The sequence below is a fragment of the Rattus rattus genome, chromosome 3 (assembly GCF_011064425.1).
Source record: "Rattus rattus isolate New Zealand chromosome 3, Rrattus_CSIRO_v1, whole genome shotgun sequence".
NCBI lineage: Eukaryota > Metazoa > Chordata > Mammalia > Rodentia > Muridae > Rattus > Rattus rattus.
In genome coordinates, this window is record NC_046156.1 from 221,147,233 (window position 1) to 221,154,988 (window position 7,756).

Sequence of the window (7,756 nt, forward strand, 5' to 3'; positions counted from 1 at the left end):
AACATAAAGCTTCTTTTAGTTCTTTCCAAGCATGTCTATATTCTGTCAGACATAGCGTTATTGTGCCCAGTCCAGCTTCTAAGTCTGTCCACATTAAACTCCTAAGGGAAAAGTCTTGAGGGAAAGTGTTAGGTAGATGTGCCAGGGCAGGAGTCACTGTCCAAGTGCTCCAAGATCTGCAGGAAAAAGCTCCAAGTCCAGCATGTAGGTAGAAAACTGCTTAAAAACAAACCTGTGTAAACAGGTGTAGTAGAGGCCCTGCCATTGACTCACACCCAGGCAAGAGCTCTGTCTTGAATTTGAGGCCAACATCGACTAAGTAGTGAGTTCTAGAATAGTCTGGGCTACACTGTTAGACTACACTGTTAGACTTCGTCTCAAACAAACAAAACAATGTCTAGCTTACTCCTGTGAGTCTGAATTAAATCAGGGAACAGTTGATGTATGACCTCCTCCTCTTAACTGTTCATGCTTCTAGGGGAAATGACAGCATTTCTGAGCACTGTCCACCATGTGCTCAGCAGCATCCTGCACCTGAGAACACACAGCGTGGGTTCTTCACCATAAGTAAGTGTGCCACTAAGAAGCAGAGAGGAAGGGATTGGCTAAAGCTTGTTTACACAAGTGATAATCTTTGAGGATTATGTTTTGTTCGTGGTTATATTTGTATACTTCTACATCATGTGATACATAGGGACCACTCAATGCCCATTTGTGGCATAGTTTAGCAAGAGTAGCTATAGGCAGGCTACATAAAGGATAAGGGAAAGGAAATATGCATTCCTCCAGAATACTTTTTCTTAGCGGATTCATCAGTTCAGCCCATACTAGGTCCTAACAGAAGGAACTCAGGCCTGCCATCCTTTGTATCACTTGGCTGTTTGGAACCTGGAAGTTGGCATCATCTTCCCCTGAGAGGCTAGCTTATCTGCTGAGAGCTGCCAAGAAATGGCAGGTGTGAAACAGCAGCTACTCAATGTACGCTTGCTCAACCCAGCAATAACCCAAAGGTTATTCTTCTATGAGAACCTGGTAAGGGCTTCACCTAGCAAAAATGGGTCCTTGCATCAGCTCTTGATGGATTCAACATCATCTCCCCTGCTCTCTGGCCTCTGAAAGTGACCTTGCTATAACAGAAAGAAGTCCATCCAATGAAGGTCTGGAACTCACTAAAGCTCAAAAAACTGTCCCTAGACACCTTCTGGGTGAACTAGGTGGACCTGTTGATGGGGACCATACAACCTTGTCTTACATGAGGACATAGACTCTTCTATCTAAACTTGTATGAATTTGGGTCTGAGTGTTTGATTCTTAATCTTTCCCACTGAAGGTCAACTATGCAAAGCATGTGACAGTTTGGTCAAAAAGACCCTCTAGTATATTTCTCAAGCTCCCTCTGCACCTTACTGATCTGTTCAAAATGCCAGAAGTGAGAATGTTACCATAATTTCCTCTGTCCTTCACCAGTCTTCAAACATTGTGATTTTTTGCAAAGTGAGGCACACACAGTGCAGAGTAGATAGATTGAATCTATTATAAGGTAACCCAAGGTAATTACATGGACTGTTCTCGAGATCTGAAAGTGACCAGTGAGACCACTCTGGGGAAAAAACAAAGGATGAGAGCAAACAAGGGCCTGAGAGACCATCAAGAAGGGAAATGCCATCAAAAGGTGAGAGTGGACAGTGAGCATAGAGACCATTGTTCCATCCTACATTTTAAGGCAGGCTTTATACCATGTCTGAAACAGACTGTTTCCTAGAGCGCATCTTGTCCAGATGATTGATAGGCCCTTGAGACTAACTCTTAAGGCAGAGGACAATGAGTTATCAAGAAAAGGGACAATGGCATCTTTGTTTTTCTTTTACCAGAAGTCCTTCCACTAGATAGAAACCTTATAATCTTCCTGGTAGTTTAGAATGCCATTGCTCCACAAAAGACCAGAGATAAAATTCAGATCTCAGTATTTTTACCAATAATCAAAGTCATTCAATTCCTACATCTGGTTTTACAAGTTGCTGACTAAAAAGGGTCAGTCCTAAAGAGCTTTCAAGTCTGTTAATATCTAGCTAGCAATGTGACAGCAGGACATGACACAAGGGAACACAGGTCATTCTCCACCACACAGATCTCTTCCTTGTGGGCTCTTTCCTGCCCACAGGGCCAGCCTCCCCCACTGAGTGCTATGTTGGTAGAGGGGAGATTCAGAAGACTGTTGTGCCCCTGATTGAGGCCAAAGAACCCCTGGAGGCCCTTTCTCTTCCTCTGGAATTTGAACAATAAATGATACTGAGCTGCAGAGTCCTTGCTCTCTTTGATCCTCCTCCCTTCTCTGATGAGTATGTTAAAGTCTGAAAAACAGAATAGATGAGCCAAAGAGAGAATTCAAGCTTTTTGACAAATCCTAGCCTGGTTCACAGCTGTTAGAGTCCAAGAATCGCTGAAGGAAGACCCCAGATTCAAACAGTATTCAAAGGCAAAGAGCATTATTCTGCAGAAATTATTAGCATGCAGAGGTCAACCATTAATCAAAATGATCAGGACCAGAGAAGCTCATAGGCCCCCTTTTATACAGGAATTGGGGAATTTTCTAGAATGGTTTGGTAACCTCTAATATGATTGGTAGACTCAAAGCAGTGACATTAGTACAATTTTTATTGGCTTCTATGTCAGTTCTATTATAATTGGTGAGACTTTGAAAAATTTTGGAAACCAGCTCAGTTCTGGCATTGTTCTCTCCTCCAGCCAGGTGTCCCAGGAGCTAACTCAGCTCTAGACTTCACCTCCCTAAGTCAGGGCTGTCATTGACTAAAGGCCCATTGTCAGGGGCTCCCTCTGGAGCCACTGTATGACTCCTGGGGAATTGAAAATTTTTATTCCCGAGATTTTTGGACCTCCCAAAAGTTACTTCTATATTCATTAATTAATATTTTTTTAACTATTTTATGCCAGGAGAGATGCTAAGCATCAGAAAAACTAAAATTAACAATACACTTTTGCCTCAAAGAGACAATATGGGCAGATGTAGGAGACAATCTGACAATTATACCACGTGTTTTTGATAAGTTATTCTCAGCCGGTATTCATATACTCTAATCTCAAGCCAGAGGGGAAAGAGAAGAGAAAAAGAGTGTGCACATAAGAAGAAAGAAAATGCAGAGAGAAGGAGAGGAGAGGAGAGGAGAGGAGAGGCGAGGCCAAAATATCTGGATTGTATAGGAAAGAGCTTCTCGGGAAGGGGAAGCCCAGCCCCTGGGCTAGGGAATTCAGAGAAGAGGATGTGGTGTGTCAGGTAGGGACTGAGGTATGCTGGGAGAACCTGGAGGCCACATCCACTTTGGTATGTTAAATATGCACCTAGGCTGCTTGTCCCAGGTCTGAATCCTAGCAGTTCTAATAGGGGGTTCAGTCAAGGGATTTCAGAAGCACTGAAGAAGACCACCAGACACGGCTGGAAGATTGGACAGTCAAATTCATTCATCCTTTTTTCATCACTGTAGTTCTCAGCACTGCTCTGTAATTTTAGGGATTTCAGTGCAAAGCAGTAGGTATTGTATGGTGTTCCTTATATTTCCCACAGCAGTAGGAGTTCATAGCAAGAGTATGGCTTATTTACATCAAGAAGTAAACAGTTCCATGAAGAACCAAAAGCAGATAACACTTCACACCCTTCATGACCAATTTTGGTTGATGATAATCCTGAGATTCTCCAGAGGAAAAAAACAGCCGTAAATTTTGAGCTCAATTTAAAGTAAACTTTAATTAAACACTAGCCAGGGTGATGGAGTCTGGCCAGGTCCACTTCTGGGTTCCCAGGAAATGGCACTTTTTACAGCAGCTTAAAAAGGCAAAACCACAAGGCTACCATATTTCTCATCAGGTCTAGTCAGGAGCAAGTATACTTGTATTTCCTGACTACATACTAACCACCTACATGTGTTCAAGCACATCTGGTACAGATAGGTCAATCAAACATAGGACAAACAGGAATGTATTTGTAACTGTCCTAACCGCACATAGAACCTTTAACCTACAAGGTATATTTTTCCTGTTTTGGGTACCCATTACCTTGCAAGGTTTATTGTTCTTGGTCCTATTGATTCTCATATTACATCATCCACAGTCCCAGAGGCTCCACAATCTTCCTAAAACAGCACCACTGTAGACATAATGTTTACATTATGCTATCCTTGTGTTACTCAAATGCTGATTTCTCTGCCTTCATATCTTTTTCCGATTGGGACATGGCATTTTAATGCTTATGTCAAGAATCTCCTATCTCAAATTTGTGTAAACAATTCTTACCATTTCTTCTTTGCCTTGGCAATAAATGCTGATCACCCAGTGGATGGACAGAAGAGAGAATAAAAAGACTTGAAGACTGAGAGAGAGAGAGAGAGAGAGAGAGAGAGAGAGAGAGAGAGAGAGAGAGAGAGAGAGAGAGAGAGATCTGCCACTTGGAGGAAGGAGGAAAGATTTCTTGAGCGTTGGAGAATAAAAGACTCTAATTCAAGTATTATGGGATATTGGCTGGGAGGCAGCCAAATTAGTTTAGGAGATTAATATAGATCAATTGGCTGCCCAGGTATTGAGGTGAAGTTTGAAAATAAATCTTGGATCTGTTGTTTTGTTATTGGAAAACTAGCTAGGATAAAGAAATACAGCTGCTGTATTAATTTACTGAATACACTTATATTAAAGCTATAGTTTACAGTAGTTAAGAAGAGGTTCAGCTCTAAAGGCTAACTTGGCAGTGGGTTGACCCATGGACTCCTCACTCATGCCACTCATCTAGAGGGAGAGTAAAGTTGATTGATTTGAATGTGAAATGTCGCTCACTGGTTCAGGAGTTAAAATACCAATGTTGGTAATTATCATTCAGTCTACTAAGGACCTATTTGAATAAAGCAAGAAAACACAAAGAAATGGCATATTAATCTACAATCTTTTCTTGAATTGAGATATTAAAGTCTGCATATCCTAGGATTTGCTCCCCCACCTCCACCCCTACCCCAACACATATAGTTCTCAGGCATTAAAAATGACATATACCAGGACTTTCTTGCTTTTCTGGTTTTTACATACACACTACGGAATTCTCAGCCTCAGTAGACATTATATTCAGGCCAGTTCCTTTTGAGGTCAGTAAATGCATGTATCACATTCAAACATACAGCTCTCTGGCTATTCTTAAGACAACTCTCTCTTTCTACTTTTAATAAGAGGAGACATTTCTTAAAAAGCAACACTGTCCTATATAACTCATTAGAGCTATATCATCTGTGCTGGGCTTTCAAAGAACCGGCAAAAGTTCTTTGTCCAAATTCTGGAACCAAGTTACTCAGTTTTCCATCCCTCATCCCCCACCTCACCTCAATGACTTAGCAGCAACAGTCCTGCCATCACTGAGGGCCAAAGCAATGGAATTCCAGTTACCTTATTTTTCTTATGGGCACATTCCATACCCACTAGAGAGCTTGTCATCCAGGCTTGACCTGTCAATAGCTGTCTCCATTCCTGTTAGAGGCAGCCATTTTTTACCCTCCCCCTCCCCTCCCCCAGTAAGTCTCCTGTGAGAGGTCTGTTGAATATTGTAAATTTTGTGGCATCCCTTTCAGTGTGTCTATAGCTAGACCTGTAATTGCAAGGGAAATGGAGTGACCATTATTTGCATGAGACAAATAACAGTGGATGAGCCAAAGGATGGAAAAAATAGTTTCTACAGCAAAGAAGAGAAAATGTCTGTTAGAAAGACAAAGTCCAACTTTTTAAATAAACTGTAAAAGTGCTAAAAAGGGTGAGCCTCACAATTCCATGATGAACTTTCAACTGATTGTCTACTATACATTTTGAAATTCTCCAACAAGGATAGAAATATAGAATACCAACTAAAGAAATTAATTTGAAGTCCTACTAAACTGTTCCTTAAATTTTATAGAAGATTTAGTTAAGACCAACTCATATAGACATGCTTATAATTAAGTAGTTTCCTCTAATTTTTACTAGATCTCAAATTTTAATATAGATCTAGGCAACTCAATTACTACTTCTGGAACTATTTATAAGTTAATAGAATTGCATTCTGTTATCGTGGCCATCTGTCATTGTTGGACACAGGAATTTGAATTCTTTTTGAAAACCAAGAAATTTAGTTCTGTTCTAATATGGTAGTTTGAGTAGGAATGGTGTTTATAGGCTCACAGAGTTGAACTGGTCACCAGGGAGTGGCAGTATTTAAAAAGTTAAGAGGTGTGGCCTGGTTGAAAGAAATGTGTCACTGGGGGTGGCCATTGAGGTTTCAAAAGCCCAATCCAAGTCCAGTGTCTCTCTCTTCCTGCTGCCTGCGGATCTGGTGGTATAAGTCTCAGCTACTTCTCCAGCACCGTGTCCACCTGCATGTCCCCTTGCTCCCTGCCATGATGACCATGAAACTCGAAGCAAGGCTCAATTAAATGCTTTTCCTTTATAAGTGTTGCCATGTCATGATGTCTCTACACATCAATTAAACACAAACTAAAACAGCTAGTCAGGAAGACATACTGCTCTTTATGTTTGGACAGTTGCCAGAATTAGAGCTATTATTCATATCATACGGCAAAGCTAAATTAAGTGAGTTGACCTTCAAATTACCTTCTTCTTAAGATCACCCAAAAAGGTGAGGGGCAAACTAGAGTCACATATTTGGAGTTTAGAACAATCATGTTGATCCCATGAGTAAAGACATCCTCTCTAGTCAGTGTTAAGACTTTCACCAAGGCTGGGCAACCCTTTTTGCCAAGATGGCGCCAAAAGTGAAGAAGGAAGCTCCTGCCCCTCCCAAAGCTGAAGCCAAAGAAAAGGCCTTGAAAGCTAAGAAGGCAGTGATGAAAGGCGTCCACAGCCACAGAAAGAAAAAGATCCAAATGTTACCCACTCTTTGGTGGCCTAAGACCCTGCAGCTCCAGAGGCAGCCAAAAGAGCCTCAGCGGAAGTGCCCAGGAGAAACAAGCTTGACCACTGTGCTATCATCAAATCCCCACAGACCACCAAGTCAGCCATGAAAAAGTAGAGGACAACACGCTTGCGATCACTGTGGGTGTCAAGGCCAACAAGCACCAGATCAAAGAAGCCATGAAGAAACTCTATGGCATTGATGTGGTTAAAGTCAATACCCTGGTAAGGCTTGATGGAGAGAAGAAGACATAAGTTTGCTTGGCTCCTGATTATGATGCTCTAGATGTTGCCAACAAGATTGGGACCATCTAAAGTGAGTCCAGATGGCTAATTCTAAATATACACCTTTTTTTTCACCATAAAAAAAAAAGACTCTCACCAAGCCATTGCATATAAGCCTAAGTTGAAGGAGTCTTTGCACATAGATGATTTTACATCAACACCAGAGAAAAACAATGTGGCAGCCTTGATTTTAGTAGAAGTATGTGAAGATTTCAATTTCCATCAAAACAAAGCAAACAAAACCAACTAGACACATAGCAACATAGAACTAAAAAATAGGGAAACATAATTCTATGTTGTCACATGAAACAATATGTAAACACCAAATAGGTGTAAGAAAGTACACAACCACTGATTAGCTACAAATCTTATGTAAACCTGGAAGAGCTTGGTTTATTTGTGAAGGAAAAAAAGAAAATTTTAATGGTGTTTTTTCCTAAGTTATTTTTTTACAAAGAGTTTAGGAAACATAATTTTCCCTTCTTTTCCTAAAAATGTTCTCACTGGATCATGGGAAACTTTTATAGTAAAAATGAGTGTT

At 40.8% G+C, this 7,756-nt stretch overlaps 1 pseudogene; it reads left to right on the forward strand.

Moving 5' to 3' along the window:
* The first annotated feature begins 6,491 nt into the window (after positions 1–6,491).
* Positions 6,492–7,245, forward strand: LOC116895718 (annotated as a pseudogene).
* The last annotated feature ends 511 nt before the right edge of the window (positions 7,246–7,756 follow it).